Source organism: Phascolarctos cinereus, unplaced genomic scaffold (genome assembly GCF_003287225.1).
Source record: "Phascolarctos cinereus isolate Bilbo 61053 unplaced genomic scaffold, phaCin_HiC Scaffold_7;HRSCAF=346, whole genome shotgun sequence".
NCBI lineage: Eukaryota > Metazoa > Chordata > Mammalia > Diprotodontia > Phascolarctidae > Phascolarctos > Phascolarctos cinereus.
The window spans coordinates 20,599,820-20,618,223 of NW_027556180.1; the positions used below are offsets into that span (position 1 = coordinate 20,599,820).

General features: G+C 42.4%; 1 pseudogene; it reads right to left on the minus strand.

Moving 5' to 3' along the window:
* Positions 1-1,529: 1,529 nt before the first annotated feature.
* On the minus strand, positions 1,530-1,986 carry LOC110210236 (small ribosomal subunit protein uS12 pseudogene; annotated as a pseudogene).
* Positions 1,987-18,404: the final 16,418 nt, after the last annotated feature.

Sequence of the window (18,404 nt, forward strand, 5' to 3'; positions counted from 1 at the left end):
TGGCTCCTCTCTCCTCTCTAGGTTTTTGTGGCCCTGCTCTCTCATGGTTCTTTTTACCTTTCAGACCATTCCTCAATCTCCTTTGCTAAATCTTCACCTATGTCATCCCCACTAACCATGAGTGTCCCCCAGTATTCAGTCCTAGGTCCTTATTGTTTTCTTCCTGTACACTATCTTCCTTGATGATCTCATCAACTCATATGTATTCAACTATCATCTCTACATAGATGATTCCTCAGTCAATATGTCATGCCCTCTCTCCAGCATCACCAACTGCCTCTGGAGCATACTGACCTGGAATTATATCAACATATCCAAAACAGAATTCATTACCTCCTCCCTCTAAAAAAAAAAATCCTCTCCTTTTCTAAACTTCTCTGTTACTTTTGAGAATACCACCATTTTCTCAATCATCCAGGCTTACACCCTTGATGTTATCATCAACCCCTTACTCTCACCCACCTCGCATATTCAGTCTCTCACCGTATCTTTTCATTTCCACTTTCACAACATTTCTCCTATATGCCCCCTTCTCTGCTCACCTAGCCACCACCCTGGTATGGATTCTTATCACCTCTTTCCTGGACTATTGCAATAGGCTTCTAGCTGGTCTCTCTGCCTCACCTCTATCCCCATTCCAGTCCATCTTACACTCAGTCACCAGTGATATTCCTAAATTCCACATTGCTGCCGTACTCTATAAACCCCAGTGGCTTTCTATTCCCTATAGAATCAGATAGAAAACCTTCTGCTTCCTTTTAAAGCCCTTCACAATCTGTCCCCTTCCTGCCTTCCTGATAGTTTTACCCTTTCCTCCCTTCCAAATACCCTACTATCCAGTGACTTCAGCCTACTTTCTACAGCTTGAACATGGCAGGCCTTTGCATTAGCTGTCTCCTCCCTCCCAGCCTGGAATGCTCTCTCTCCTCACCTCTGCCTCCTGGCTTTCCTGGCTTTCTTCAAGACTCATCCAAAATCCTACCTTCTGCCCCGACTCATGCTTTTCCTCTGAGGTTACCTTCCAGCTACTCTGAATCTATTGTGTATATACAATTTTTTTTATCTTTTCTCCCACATTCAAATGTAAATCCCTTGGAAGTGCATCTGGTTTTGCCTCGCTTTGCAATCCCACAAACTGAGCACAAGGTCTAGAAGAAAAGAAGTATTTAATAAATGCTTATCTGATGGGTGGACTTTTGACTTGAAGAGGTTGGACCAGATTCAACTCAATGAACTTTGACTATGAAATCCGGCCTCAGACACTTGACACTTACTAGCTGTGTGACCCTGGGCAAGTCACTTAACCCCATTGCCTAGCCAAAAAAAAAAAACTTTAACTATGATATACAGGAGACTCTGCCCAAAGGCAACAATACAATGGTGCCTGCCCTCAAGGAGCTTACATTGTACTAAGTGGACACAATGAGTCCAGAAGCCAGTGAGCACAATCTATATACAAAGCAATGCAGAATTATTTCTTTTTTTTTTACATGGAAATTTTTTACTGTGACAAAGACGTCATACAATTTTTATGATCTTGGCCTTTCCTTCTTGCCTTTGTACAAGGCCAGAAGAGAAACACTGGCAACTTTTACAACCTTGAATCATACTCCAGGAATATCACCAACAAGATGACCTTTTCGACCAAATCCAGCAACCAAAACGTCATCATTTTCCTCAATAAAGTTCAAGCAGCCATCATTGGGAACAAAGGCAGTGATTGTTTTTGCTGTTCTTAATCAGCTGGACTCTCACACACCTCCTGATGGCAGAATTGGGCTGCTTGGCTTCCACACCAACTTTTTCCAAGACAATCCCTTTTGCGTGAGATTCTCCTCCAAATGGGTTGGCCTTCAAGGCAGTGCCCAAATGAGCTTTCTTATATTGTTTGTCATAGCACTTTTGGTCTCTCCTGTGGCTTTGGAGCTTTCTAGCAGTACAAAGACCACAGCACTTACCCATGCTGCCGCCGTCCGGGCCAACAGGAAAGAGAGAAGGAAGAAAGGAAGTGCACGCCTGCAATCCCCTGTGGCTTTGAGCTCTCAGAATTATTTCAAGAGGAAGAGATTGCTAAGGACTAGAGGGATGAGAGAAAGCCTCACATAAGAAGTGACACCTAAGCTGTGCTTTCAAGAGAGGCTTGAGATTCACAGAGCTGGAGGTCAATAGGAAGCACATTCAGAGATGGGGGACCATTTGTGTAACAGCACCAAGACAAAAAATGACCACCTACCAGGCCACTTTGCCTGGAGCATAGAGGCTGTGAGAGATAGTCATGGGAAAAACCTGCAAAGGTAAGCTGGAACTGGACTGTGATGGGCTCTAAGTGCCAGATCCTTACCTTTAGTGCAGAACCAGGAGAAATCAGTGGAAGTTCCAAAGAGGAAAATTTAAGTCTGATGTTGGCAAAAGCTTCCTAACGATGACAGCTGTCCTCGGTGCCCCAAACTTCAAGCAGGAGCTGATCAGCTACTTGCTGCATATGTTATAGTGAGGATTCCTCTCAGGTATAGGTTGAACTAGATGGTTTCTTCCAACTCTCAGTTTCTGTGGCTCTTAAGTTTTCAAAGCCCCTTCCCAACCTAAACTTTCATGATCACATGTGTATATGTGGATATTATTAATTTCTTCACTTCTAACAGGAGCTGCCTATACTGTGCTGTGATGATGTCGATGGAATAACTGAAATAATAACCTAAGCAGTATCCAGGCCCTGAAATGACACTTCAAAGAGAAGCTGAAGAGCTGTGAACAATGGAACCTCAGGTGTTTCCTAAGATGCTCAGAGAATAGGAGAAATGAAAATGCAGAGGCCTCCTTCTTCGGTAGCCTGGATGGCACACTATACTTTAGCTGAAAATGAGTTAGGAGCCCTGATAATAGTATTTCTGGATCCCCAAACCACAGAAGTTCAAAAAAACAGATATTATGACCAGGTGCTATACCAAGGAAATACCCACCAAAATCTGAAGTAGCACTGCTTGGGAGTTTCCCTCTGAAGTCAATGAGCAGTTCATAGATGCTGAATCAGTCATTCTTCTTCACTTTGCGTAGCCAAGGCAAAGAAACCACTTGAAGTGACAAGGAAGGTCATTTTTAAGTAGTGTGGACTGACTCATAATGGAACCCTACTATGGGAGGGAAGGACCAGTGACCGGTTCCAGGCCTTCTGAACTGAATGTATCATTCATCAAATTGAGTATGGAGAGGAGATTTTTTTTGCATGAACCATCTCCTTCCTAAGCAATTTTCCTTTGCAACAAGCTGTTAGAGGCAATGAAATCTTTTTTCTTTATGGTTAGAAGGTAGCACACATGTAAACACCAGGAGAATTTCTCCTTCCAGGGAAAGATATACACTAGAGTCAAGATGATAAGAAGACTTCTTGTACAAATGTGGTTGAGAGGCATGGGGAAAGGTCTCCTCTAAAAAGTCCCTGAAATGCCAGGTCCTTCAAATTCCTGAGGCTGCTGATTCCAACAGAGAAAACTTCCGTGACTCAATCTCTCACTCACTCTCTTCAAAACCCTCTGCCATATGGTTTCCAACATCATCAGTCAACTGAAACTGCCCTCTTCAAAGTTACCCACGTTTCTCATTCACCAAATCCAATGGCCCTTTCTCGATCTTCAGCTTTCTTTACCTCTGCAGCATCAGACATGACTGGTCATCTTCTCCTTCTGGATACTCTTGGTTTTGATAACACTGCTCTCCCCTGGCTCTTCTCTTATCTTTCCAAATGCTCTTTCTCAGTCTCCTTTGCTATTTTCTCATCTACGTTCCACCCACTAACCATCCCCTAAGGCCCCTTCATAGGTCCTCTTCTCTTCTCCCTTGGTATCAGAAGTTCTTAACCTAGATTTCAAGGGAATTTATGAATCTGGCATGTAATAAGCACTTGATCAATGCTTGTTGACTTGGCTTGACTTTTATTACTCAGACTTTCTCTATCCTCACTCAGCAGTTCCTTTCTCCTACTGCTCACATGAAGAGTAAAGGAAGGTGGGATTCATGGAATATTAGAGCTGGAAAGAAGCGATGTGGACCACCTAGTCCAACATTTCCTTGAACAAATAAATGAGGACCTCCACTGCAGCAGGTCAGCTGGCCTGTACTGGAAGACCAGGGACCTATGAGTGTCCAAGGAGCACTAGTATCTCTGATGTGAGTTCTTGCTGAGCTCTTTTCAGGACTTCTCATCCACCTTTGGCATTCACCTGGCACTTAACTCTCACCTAGGACTCCAAGAAGCTGTAACATGTGCAGCAGCCACATTACAGTAAAACCACCTCAGTAGATGGGCTAAACCAGGTTGAGGGTAACCCCCAAGCCTCAGACTGGTTGGTGAGTTAAGGAGATGTCTACCCCATGCATATAAAGACTTCCCTTGGTGGAACAGGGGATGAGAACAATCTGTTCCAACAGACATCATGGCAGCTGAGGAAATTTTTTCCTATGTCAAGCCTAACATCATCTTTCAAGTTCCACTCTTTTCTTCGGAACAAGTCTAATTCTTCACTGCTGTGACAGTCATTCAAAGACTTAAAGGCAGTTATTATGTTATCCCAGGATCATCACCAAATAAATATCCCTTTCAACCTATCCTTATGTTACAAATAGATCATAATGAAAGTTGTTTAGATGGTATGGATTATAATAATAGGGGAAAAGTCAAGTAAAAAATGTTGAACACTCATGAGCCCAGGTGCACTCATTCTTTTCTCTTCCTAAGATGAAACCAGTACAGATGGCCTGGTTTGTTCTCTTGAGTAATAGCCACAGTATGTCTCACTTCTCACACACACACACACACACACACACACACACACACACACACACACACTTCCCTCTCATAAGAGATTAGCCAAGGGCCAGTCCAACAGTTGGACTCCAGAGGTTCATCTCCAAGACCAGCTGAAATAATCCACTTTAGTTGAATGGCATCATATGGTAAGGAAGAATAAATCTGCTTTGCTCTGAGTCAGCTTTTCTTCTGCCAATGTTTCACACTGTCCACAGCCTTTTGGACAAAGGTTCTCATCATCAATAGGAAAGTCAGTAGATGGAGAGAAGCAAATCCACCTTCATGGTTCTACCTAGTAGTAATATGTAGTGGCTTGAACAAAGCACTGTCTCTCAGTCTAGATGTTTGTCCATGTTATGGAGGGATTATGCCCTTTTTTTTCTCCTTTCTCCTGCCTAATGACCACCTTTGACTACTTCACTACATAATATCATGTCCATCAGACAGGATAAGTCAAACTAGTCTCTATATTGTTTGTTGGTAACTGGCAAAAGGTTGGATGGGAGAGGATACAATCATTTTATTCCCAAGAAAAGCAATTCACAAGAGAGCAACCCAACAATACACAAAAGAAAAACAAAAGAGATGAAAAATATCAATTGCACATGGCTTTTGATGATCCTGGACTGCTCCCTTACACACCTATGCACCCATATTCACACCCTCATGCTTCTTCTTTAACATCATTTTTGGTTTTCTGGAGGTGCCATATGGTTGTGAATCCTAGAATCCTCCTCTTCTGAGCACAGGCCAGAGATAAAAGACTTGAGAAGAGACTTTGTTGTAAGCCACCCAGTAAGCTCCTTGAGGGCAGCCACTGCCTTACATTTTGTCCTTGTACCCTCAGCACCTAGGACAGAGCCTTGATTTTTTTCTTTTTGGGTTATGCCCATGATTTCATTGGCATAGGGAGATTCCAGTGAGTAAATTCCCTCCACATTGCATATTGGCATCTGTTTGTGATGCATAGACTTAGAGAACTGTCCAAGACACCAAAAGGCTAAGTGACATGGGATGTGTCATAGAGAGGACTTGAACCCAGATCTTTCTGACTCTATTAGGCCATATTGCTTTATACAAAATAGGTACTTAATAAATGTTTGGTGGAATGAACTCGATTAGAATATCCAAGTCCACAGAAAATCAAATTTACAGGTGGCTAAAAAGGCAATGGAGAGACACATTGTAAGTGTGAGCCAGCTGCAGCGTCTTTCCAACAATGACCTAAGCACAGGATGTCATCTAGAAAATGAATGATAGGGGGATAGTGGATAGTGTGCTGGCCCTGCAGTCAGGAGGACTTGAGTTCAAATCCAGCCTCACACACATGACACTCACTAGCTGTGTGACCCTGGGCAAGTCATTTAACCCCAATTGCCTTGCCAAAAAAAAAATCAATAAAACATTTTTTAAAAAAAGAAAAGAAAATGAATGATAGGAAGAGAAGGTGAGTCAATTCTGGATCAGTAACAAGGTTCAAAGGCTCTTAGATTTACAGCTGAGAGGGATTTCAGAGGCTACCTATTGTCTTATTTTACCACTGGACCCACAGCGTGTAAAAAGATCTAGAGACTGAAACCACATTGGGTAAATCTTTCAGGGCTCTGTAGGTGAAGGGGATTTCCTTTGTTTCTCCAGCAGTTAGTACAGTACTTGACACAGAGGCATCTCAGTGGCTCAGTAGATAGAGCACTGGACCTGCAATCGGGAAGACTTGAGTTCAAATCCAGTCCAAATATCTGTGTGACTGCCTCAGAATTAGGGTTAGAGAAATCTTTCCTGATCCCCTTGATGCCTTTCTGCCATTTCTCTGTACATACCTTGCACAGTTCTTTTCACGTCATCTGCTACATTAGGCTATGGGCTCCTTAAGGGCCCGGACTAGCTTTTTTTTTTCTTTTTTCTTTTTTTGGTACCCTCAGAAGTAATGCAATGTCCAGCACATGTGGCCGTTGCTGTTGTTGTAGTTCAGTCACTTTTTCATTTGTGTCCCACTCCTCATAACCCCTTTCAAGATTTTCTTGGTGAAGATACTGCAGTGGTTTGCCATTTCTTTCTCCAGCTCATTTTACAGATGAGAAAAATGAGGCAAACAAAATGAAGTGACTTGCCTAGGGTCACATACCTAGTAAGGGTCTGAGGCCAGATTTAAACTCAGGAAGATAAGTCTTCCTGACTCCAAGACAGGGTGCTCAATCCACTGCACCATCTAGCTACCCCTGCCTGGCACATAGTAGGCACTTAATAAATACTCATTGACTGACTCCGTTTTCTCATCTGTAAAATGAGGATAATGGTATCTGTGTGTCCCAGGACTGTTGTGAGGATAAAATAAGATAATATTTGTAAAGCACTTTTACCAACTTAAAGTGATATATAAATGCTAACTCTTCTTAATGGTAGCAGTCATAGTCCCAGTAGTAAGTTCTTCATAAATGTTAGTTGATTATTTAATAGGATGAGAAACTATAGTCAGGTTGCTATATGAACAAATGGAGGGAAATACCCACATGGATGAGCTCATGTAGACACTGAGCTATTGATGTATTAATATTTAACTTTTTATCTCAACTAGATTATAACTTTAGGCTTATAACCTGGTACAGTCCTCAACCCTGCCCTTATAAGTGAATCAAGCTGATCCAATATATATTTATTAAATGCTCCCTACATAGGTAGCATGGTATAATGGATAGAGGGATGCTTAAGTTCACGTCCTATCTCTGACATACATATATTAGCTGTGTGACCACAGACAAATTACTTTACCCCTCACTGCCCCACAGGCAACTCCCTAAATCCAAAAGTTAGAGAGATGTTGCTAATCTGTGTCAGTGGAGGGAGTTTCCACACCAGGAGTTACCTATACTGCTTAAAACACAGATCTAGAGACCTCTCAGACCACCCCCCCCAAAAGAAGTGAGGTGGCCTCCTAGACCCTGGGGATACAAAGACCAAACCAAAAATAGTGTGTGCCCACAAGGAACTTATGAAGTTTTGGAGAGTGACTAGGCTTCTTCATATTTTCACTGCTCCTGGGACATTTTCTCACCAACTGCCTTGCCTCTTTAGGTCTACTCTTCACTTCATCACTACCCCTCCTTCAAGTTCTGTAGCCATGACCAAATCAACTCATCCATTGCTCCTGGAAGGAAGGGCTGTATCAAGCTACTACCACAGGCCCTCATTCACTGTATTTGGGCATCTCTGAATCAAAATGCCTCTTCTGGCCAACCACTTCTCTATGTGGCATCTCCCCCATTAGATAGTAAGCTCCCTGAGAGCAGGGACAACTTTGCTTTTGTTTGCATCTCCACCTTACTATGTACTTGGCACATAGCAAACATTTTAATTTATTCATTCACCTAGCACAGTGCCCGTAACACATAGTAGGTGCTCAATAAATCTGTTAAGTGCTATTTGTATGGAATCTTCAAATTTGAGTTATTTCATGCAATCCTTATTGGATATAATAGGAATTTGGGGCATAATTAATATCACTTAATCCAAATATTGAAAGATATAAAAGTATTGAAGTAGCTCAGTCAATCAGTCAGGCTACACACATTTATTAAGTGCTTCCTATGTGCCAGACACTATTCTAAGGACTCAGACTACATAGAAAGGCCAAAAAACACCTCAATTTAGTCATTAATAATCTCTTACAGAGGGCAGCCCCCAAGAAAATTTGAATGAAGACACTTTTGGGAAGTCTGCGTTCTAGCACATTGGCTTACGTGTCCCCTGCAGTGAGTTTCTCTTCCTCGTTATTGTAAAACTCTCATCCTTCATTCAATAAATGAATGATGAGAGACCCAAGGAGGAAGAGGGCAAGGTCTCACCGTGTCAAGTATCTACAGTCAGACTCTGCACCGTGAGATGACTTTACTGGAACCACCTTACTTTGCTCAGTTTGCTCCAGAAAGACAAGAAAAGGAGTTTGATGTAACAAAAGTGGGGTGAGAGAGAGAGGGAGAGGGAGGAAGAGGGAGAAAATAAGGTGACATGAAAACAGAATATACCAAATAAAATCCTTGTGTGTGTTTTTTTAAAGGATGCCCAAGGTGAGCATTGTATTAGATCCTACGTGGATTTTGAAATTGTGTTGCAAAAACCAAAACTACAGTGATTCCTGTCTTTGCCTTTCCATGTCCTCTTATTCCCTCCATACAGTCTCCATTCCCATCTAACTGGCCTAATTATTGTTCCCCTTACATGAAATTCCATCTCCCATTTGAGTCTCTCAGGCTCTCAGTCGTGTCTACAATGTGCTCTTTTCTCACCTTTGCCTTAGAATCAATCCTTAGCTTCGTTGGAGGCACAGGTCAGTTGCCACCACCTAGTAGATGTCTTTCCTGCCTGATTCCCCCCTCCCAGTATTAGCACTCATTCTGCTTGGAAATTACATTGTCTGTATTTGGTACTGGCTTGTGTATGTTATCTTTCCCAGTAGAATGTAAGCTCCATGAAGACAGAGACTGTTTCATTTCTGACTTTGTATCCAAGTGCTTTGGACAGAGTAGGTACATATTTGTCGAATGAATGAATAAATGAATGTCTCTGGGAAACCTGGAGAACTGTACTGTACTTGTGCTGATTCATCTCCTGGGAGTTCAGCTGAGGTCAATGCTTCATGCTTTATCAACCATTAAAAACAAACAATAATAACCAATCCAGCTATTGGTACCCAAAGGTAAACATTTCTTCCCAACCCCAGCATTTGCCTGGCCTTGATGTCTGAATTCTAATTACCTTTCCTGTTCTCCAGATCATCAAAGCTATTATTTGATTTCAAAATCACCTGGCAGCTCAGAGGGGCCTCACCTCTGACCCTGGGTTTGGAATTAGACCCATTCTCCAGGCTTGAACTACTGCAGGTGAAAAAAATCTCCTAGGTCTAGAAGGGAACTGGAATCCCCAGGCAGGAGTCATCACTCTCCAACAGTCTATAATCCCCTGAAGCTGGTTCCCAGCTAAGAATAGACAGCGTAGTCTAGAGAAAAGACGTGAGCTGCGATTTCCTTGGTATCAGGAACTCCCAGAGGAGGAAATTACTCTCTCAATGCCTATTCACAACTTCAGGTCTTAAAGAGTTATCTGGGGCACAAGAATTTAAGTTACCACTACATATCAGAGATTGTTTTGTTATTATTATTTCTTGTTTTATTATTAACTTATATCCTGGCACTTTTATTCAATCATAAAACAACAATATTTTAGCTACTGTGAAATAGACTGCTGACTATTAGATCAAAAAGAGTAATAGTAGGAAGGTGACTTATCCCAGGATGGCTATGATCTGAATTCTGTCAAATATAGAAAGAGAAGTAAACTCACATTACCTACTGCCTTAAGAGTTGCAAACAAGCACACATTATCTCAGTTCATTCTCACAGCAGCCTTGTGGAGTAGGTTCCACTATTACGCCCTTTTTACAGATGAGCAAACTGAAACTCAGAATGGTAAAAAAAAAAAAAAAAACTTGCCTATTAGGGTCACATAGTGAGTTACCAGGATGAGATATGAGCCTTAGATCAGAACCCTAGATTGGTGTCACAAGGACCTGTGTTTGAATCCTGACTGCCACTTGCTACTAGTGTGACATGTGACAAGTAACTCCCTCTCTAAGACTTAGTTTCTCCATCTGTCAAATGAGAGGAACTGCCCTACATGACCTCTAAGGGCCCTTCCAGCTCCCAGTCTATGACCCTAAGAAGCCTAGAGAGAGTACTATTTGTTTAAAACAACATATCTGCAAAGGGTATAGCCTATTTTTAAGGATCCCTCAGAAATGGAGAGAGCCACTTATAAATAGAACTTAGAACTGAGTTCTGAATCATTTCAGCTTGTTAGCCTGAAACTGCTTTTTTCTTCCCTGAGCAGGCAGAATAGGCTTCAATCTATCTTAAATCACAGAGCACTGTTTTGGGAATGCCTGGAGATTTTGCTATAATATTTGTCTTTTATTCACTGAATGACATCAGACAATGGACTAGTACCACCTAACACCTATCGAGATTCAGTCTTGCTGATGAAAAGAAGAATTATCCATCCACAGGCTAAATTCGAAGCTTTAACACAAGTAGAAATTACCCTCTACTTCACCTCACACCCAGGAAGTAAAGATAACAAAAAATGGAAATAGTCAATGCTGGAGGGGCCGTGGAAAGGCAGGCATGTATTGTTGGTGTAGTTGTGAATTAGTTCTACTACTTTGGAAAGCAATTTGGAATTACGTTTTAAAAAGTGACAAGAATGTCTTTGAACCAAAGCTCCCACTGCTATATGTATTTGCATGTGGAGAACAAAGACAGAAAGGTCTCCTTTATACTGAAATATCCTCGCAGAACTTTTAAAGTTAACAAAAAAAAAAAAGGAAACAAAGTAGATGCCCAAGGTTTGAGGAATGGCAAAACTAACTGTGTTATATGACTATAAAGTCATTAAAAATTATAAATATGAAGAACTCAGAAAACCATGAGAAGACTTTCATGAAAAGTGTTGATGTAAACAGAACCAGGAAAACAATGTATACAATGACCATTACAATGTAAATGGGAAGAATGGCCCTCCAAAACCTGAATGCTATACAGTTTTATTAACCAAGTTTGACCCTGAAGAAGAGTTGATGAAATGAATTTCCCTTCCTTCTTTGCATACCTGAGGGATTGATTACTGGTGTGGACTGTTAGATATGCCATCAGATATAGTTGATGTATTGGTTGGTTTTGCTAAATTACTTTTTCTCTCTCCTTTCCAAAACAGGCTTTATTACAAGAAATGGTGCATTGGGTAGAGGGAGGAAAAAAGATATATTTGGAAGTGAAGGTTATGTAAAAACAAAAGACAGTCATAATGTTTTTAAATTTTTGTTTATGCAAACCACCCTCCATTGTCAAAGTTCAGCTCCTCTAGAAATTCTGGAATATCCTCAAGACTTCTCAAGAATTCTTTGGAGAACCCAGCTAAGGCCTTACCTGTTCCTCTTTCTCTCTTCAAGGTGGCGGGGGAGGGCTCACACTCATCTCCACATAATTTGGCATTCAAGGCCACACCTCTAGAGAGGAGAAATTTCTGTGACATCACAGAAATCCCTTCAGAAATGACAACTTGGTGCTGTCCCATTTTGCTGCCTCTCCTTTTGTTCCTACTCAGATTTCACATTGGCTCACTGACAACTTGTAGTGAAACACCCAGCAATGTGTAGGCTGAGAAATTTTCCCAAGTGTGAGCTTGACACCACCAGAGTGTGGAAGTGTCTCCCACAAAGAAAGACGGCACTTGATTGATGGTTTCTGAGAGCAGAAGCAGTCCGTCTTCTGACTTCCTGAAAACATAGCACGAAAAGAAATGAATTCCTTCATGGCTTGCCTCAATGTTTACATTTTATGCACCCTCAGGGAAATGGAGGAGGGAATATGGATTCCTGTAAAACAAGAGGAAAATTCAGCATTTGTATATTTGGCCTTTCATGCTACAGAGTAGAAGAAAAATTATTCTTCCACAGGAGTTGAGGCATTTCTACCAACCAAATGCAGTGGAAAGGGCACAGGATCTGGAGTGAGAAGATCCATGTTCTGCAAGTTACTACTGTGTGACCTTGGGAGCATCCCACTACTTCTGTGGCCCTCAGTCTCCCTGACTGCAAATTAGGAGGCTGGTCTAACTTGACCCATGAGGTTGCTTCCAACCCTAGAGCTATGCTCCTGGGGTCCGAGTGAGAGAGCAGAGGAGGACTAAATGCCCATTGGAATTGGACGAGCCTGGGTAGGAGGCTGGCTGAAATAGCCTTCTCTCTTGTGGAACATTGAGAAAAACCCTGGGGATACAGTATTACAATCTCTGGCTCTGAGGGTTGGGGGTGGGGATGTTGCAGGCTTTGCAGTCCCACCTGATACAGTGGGGACATTCAAAAACAATGTTGGGGGATAGAAAGAGCAGGAGGTGAGAAGTACCAAGACCTGGGCTCCAGTCCCAGCTGCTCACAAGCCTTGTGAACCCGGCTGGGAGAATCACAGAATCCCAGACTTGGGAGGATAGACCTCCAAGGCACTTAAATAACACTTAGCATTTACATAAAGTTTTAAGGTTTGCAAAGTGCTTTACAAATATTATCTCATTTGATCCCCACAACAACTCTGGAGATAGGTCATTAAAGGTATTAAAAGAATTTCTTGACCGTTCTTGAGATACCCAGAATTACCCAAGGAAGGGCATCACTCTTCTAGATGTTTGGGGCTTAATAGACCATTTCTAAGAGAATGTAACAGGGCTATCATCCCACTGAGGCATCTGAGGTAATTTCTGCATCAGGACAGTTCCTAGAACTATCTAGTTCCTACAACTAGATTTAGAGCCGGAAGCATCCTTAAAATACATTGGGTGCAACACTCTTGTTTTACAGATGAAAAAATTGAGGCCCAGAGAGGTGCCATGATTTGACCAAGGTCCCATAACAATAAATTGGAGAGCTGGAATTTGAACTCAAGTCCTGTGACTCCAAATTCAATGTTCTTGGTCCTCATCTGGAACCCCCTTTCTATCAATTACTTACATTTTTATGAAAGCTCTCCCTATTTCAAAGGACACATTTGGACAACCCTATCTTGAACTCTTTGTTCAACAAATAATCTAAAAAATGTCAAAGTTTGATGTGTGGAAAGAAAATTCATTTAAACTTGATGTCAGAGAAAACGTCCTAATAATTAAAACTGTCCCATAGTGGAATGGGCTACTTTGAGAGTGGTGGGCTCCCCGCCAATAGAGGTCTTCAAGCATGGGAAGATGATTGCTTATTGGTGAGTTATAGTAGGTGTTCCTTTCATATGTAGGTTGGACTACATGGCCACTGAGGGCTCCTCTAACTCTCAAATCCTATGATTCTGTGAAGGTTTTCTGAGGACCAAACTACGGGACTGAGAAAAGCTGGTTGAAAAATATGTTAGGAAAAAAATTCCCAATGGTCTCTTTCCATCTGCTAGGGTGTAGTGTCCCTTTCAGACCTAGAACGGGAAGGGACTCCAAAGGTCATCTAGTCTAACCTCTTTGTTTTATAGATGAGGAAACTGAAGCTCAGAGGAGTTTGGTAATCTATTACCTTATTTACCTCCTTTACTAATTGATTAATCAGTTCTGGCTAAAATATGGAACATACCTGGAGTTGGACCTCTTCCAAAGTGACATGTACTGTCTGTCCTTAAATATATGTCCCTTTCCTATTGGCCATGTGTGCTGGTTCAATGCTGATAATGCTATGAGATGACATATAATTTCTTGGCCCCATGAGAACAACAAGGCAACAGCAGTCTTTAAAAAAAAATATTTCAGGACTTTGCAGGAGGGGCTCTCTTGGGAGCTACTGGGTTTCTCAGTCAGTAGCAGCTGCACTTTGGGAGACTTCCACTTCAGCTGTTAAAGCACTTTCAGGGGAGAGGATGACCACCAAAATAGATGAGTCCAAATCCTGGTCTAGCTTGCCAGAAGATATTGACTTTGAGGGAGATATTGGACGATGCAGAGAGCCAAGGTGAAGGTTGAATGCCTTTTCAACATTTCACTAAATGCTTCATGTTATACTCCTAGGAGAGTATAATAAGAGATGTAAGCTATTGTTTTATGTTCATCTTTGTCAATGTGTGCATATGTATGTGTATATATGTGCATGTGCACCTTCCTTTTGTGGAACAAATAAATGTCTATCCTATGCCTAGAAAATATTATATACTTGAGAATTTCCTACTTCCCCTTAGGGAAGATCTTAGACATGAACCAAACCTAAGTTTTAAGTGATTCTTCCTTGGGCTCCATGGTGAAGCTTTAAATAACCACAGACAGTAAGAAAAAGGAGGCTGAGCCCTCTCTTTGGAGGCTAGCCTCCCCCTTTAGGACTCAGTACCCCGGGCCCTGGGAGCCAGCAGGTTCTGCTGTTACACTCAAACACATCTACCAACACTTTCTGCTGTGTGTGATGTACTTGAAGGGGAAATGGCAGGAGTCTGGAATAAACATGTCATCTGAATTCCACATCACAAATAGTGGAGTGGACATCTCCAAGATTTGATTACTCACTCAAAAAGAACCTTTTTAACGTAGGGATTTGAAATGCCAGAATTAAAGGAAGCAGGTTGACAGGAAGGAAATTGAGAGCTTCCCCAGCAACCAAATCTGGCTTCCTTTCATTTCTGCACTGAAACAGACATATCAGCACCCAGCTGATTCACAGAAAACAAAACTAGAAAGCCTAGGAATGGGTTAGCAATGGGACAGGAGGTTGACTATAAAACGTCATTGGTATATACAAGGTCCATACCTGTGGTTTGAATTCATTGACCAAACCTGAGGTAAAATGCCCTTAAATGTATCTGGAACTGTTACACAAAGAACCCACTGCCTCAAAGGCAGTGGAGATGTAGGAACTGGTCAGAGAATCACCGATCTAGGACCAGGAGAGGCCTCAGAGGTCATCAGGCCCCACCTCCTCATTTTACAAATTGAAAAGCTGAGGTGCAAAGAGATGAAGGGAGCTAGGACACAGCTAGGAAGTGTCCGAAGGATGATTTGAACCAGGTCTTCCTGACATCAAGCCCAGTGCTCTAACCACTAGACCAAGCTCTCTCAAGCTGTAAGCAGCTGACTCAATACTCCATTTCCTTCTGGCTTATCAAATGTCATTCATGAAGATCTAGGAAGCAATAATCATAGGTGTCTTCAGTTTTACACAGACCTTATAAATAAAGCTGAAGGTCGGAGGTGGCAAAAGACAGATGTTGAAATGTAAAGAGAAGAAAGGCCTTTCAAATGTCAAGAAAGTAGTCTGAAGAAGGAATAGCTCAACCACATAGGAAAAGGCCAGCAGTCAGTCAATCAACCTGGAGTCCCTACATATCCCACTTCTGAACCTTTGACGATACTCTTTTCCATGCCATAATGTTCTTGTTCCTCTTCTCCACAAGTGAATTTCTGCCCATTCTCTGACAGCCAACTCAAAGGCCATCTTTTCCAAGAAACCTTCCCTGATTCCTTCAAGTTGGTTACAGCCTCTTTCCCCAAGACCACACTCACAATCATTTACTTGAACGGTGCTTGGTGTCTAATGCCTCTACTGTTCTGTACACAGCAGATACTCAAATTAGACTGCGCTAGATTTCAAAGGAAGGTAGGTGGGGTTGAAGGTGATGAACACGGAGTGAAGAGAAGGAGAAGAGAACTGTATTACATATGGATTTTGTACATCTAAGTTACCCCAATAAGCTCAGACAATCAGAAGAAGCCCATGGATTTGGGTCACATGGAAATGGGAAAACATTAATCCCCATTTACAGAACTCTGTCCATCCAGGATCATAAATCTTCAGCTAAGGACTGCAAGATACTTTAGGATTCATCTAGTCCCGCCTCCTTATCTTATAGATGGGGAAACTGAGACCCAGAGGGGAGAGACAGTCATTACTAACCAGTCCGCTACCACTGGCTAAATCAGTTCCTTCGCAGTGTAATTGACCGTTAACAAAAACCCTTCCCACGAGCTGATTTTCCTTTAATTTGGCTTCATGGAGTTTTCTGGCAGCTTTCCTATCCTAGTGGTAACTGCTGTGCTTCCTTTCCCCTCAGCTGTCAAAAAGATAGAACTGGGGTTCAGGTAGGGAGATGGGTAGCACTTGTCAGGAACTGGCCCTGGGGAGCAGGGAACATTCAGGTGCTGACATACTGTCCAGGGACAGCTCCCACTATCAGAAGTATCACACAGCCCTCCAACGAGTTGTCAGCATTGGAGAGAGAAGTGCTAGCTTCCTAGGGCTGTGGGGAGATGTGACACGACAAAATGGACTGTCATTGTCTCCAGCCTGGAAAGCCCAGCACCTACGGCAGCCCCCACTATTTATTTGGAGAAAGAAGTCCAAAGGCTATCTTGAGCATTCACACTCTAAACTAGGCCACAGCAGGGAGAGCATTTGATTGGTTATTAATGAGATGGAGCAAGCATCCTCCACTCCTCTGGCCTCAGGAATAAGCCAAGAGCCTTTGCCTATCAGAAGAGTTGGTTGGCTGTAGTTTACAGAAAGTGAGGACCCTCACTTCCTCTTCATTGAAGATGTTCTCCCACTCCCTTGGCCTTTACTGAAGGATGGAGAGCTCCAGGCAACTCCATGACCCTGCCATCTCCCCAACAGAGACTTCCCCACTTGTTGCTATCAATAATAAAAGCTGATACATATGGCGTGTTCAGTTCTGCAAGCCCTTCCAACCCCAGGTCTTTGAATCTATGAAACTAGGAGCTTCTTCCCATCCAGTTAGTCAAGCACAGAGCATTTATTCAGTGTCTTTGCCAAGAAAACTCCAAATGGGATCACAGAGAATCAGACGCGACTGGAAAAAGACTAAACAACAAAAGCACCTACTACGTGCCAAACCCTAGAGATGCAAAAACAAAACAGAAACAAATCCCTGACTCTTGGCACCATTTTACAGGGGAGGAAACAAATGTTCAGGGTGGTTCTGTGACTCACTCACAGTCACCTAGCAGCAGGTAAAGGAGAATTCTTGTTGTCTTCTCAGAAAGAATACACCATCGTGGAGGGCAAGAAACGTTTCACCTTGGGTTTTGTACCCCCAGGGCTAGCACAATGCCTTGGCACTTGTCAATTCTTATTAATTCATCAGTTTGGAGACATGAGGGCTAGAGTGCTGGATTTGCAGCCAGGAACACCTGGGTTCAAGTCATGCCCCCAGCACACACTGTCTGGATGGCCCTGGGCAAGTCACCCTCTCAGTATGAGTCTAGTCAGCTCTTTCAGGTAAGTTGCAGAAAAGGTGCCCAGCTGGGCACCTGAGTTTCCTCATCTGGGAATTTCCTTCTACAAGAAAATCACAGATCCAGTCCCTGTTCTAGTTGGTTGATTGAGTTTCCACCATTGATCTTTTCTTGATTCTGAATACCAGACTCTTTCCACTATAATATACTCTCATTTTACTAACTTTTGCTCAATTCATTCATTCCTTCATTCGTTCAACAAGCTTTTATCAAGCATCTGTTGTGTGCAGAATATTGAGGCAGGTTTCTCAAAAGCAGTTGGAAACTATGACCGAAACATCATGAAACTGCTTCCCTTTGATCCAGCGATACAGCAACAGGCCACCGAGATCAAAGAAAGAGGAAAAGTACTCACCTCTACAAAAAGGTTTATAGCATCTCTTTGTTACAGTAGCAAAGAACTGGAAACTAGGAGGGTGCCCATCTTTGGGGAAATGAGGGAACAAATGATGGGATACGAATGTCAGTCATTTGTTTTCAGGTGTGTCCAACTCTTCATGACCCCATTTGGTGGTTTTTTGGCAAAGATACTGGAGTGGGTTTGCCATTTCCTTCTCCAGCTCATTTTACAGATGAGGAAACTAAGATGAACAGGATTAAGTAACTTACCCGTGGTCACACAGCTAGCAAGTTTCCGAGGCCAGATTTGAACTCATGAGGATGAGCCTTCCTGTCTCCTGGCCCAGCACTCTATGCTCTGAGCCACCTACCTGCCCTGCATATGAACGTAATGGAATATTATCGCACTATTTAAAGTGATGAAATTAGTGGCTTCAGAGAAAACTGATGC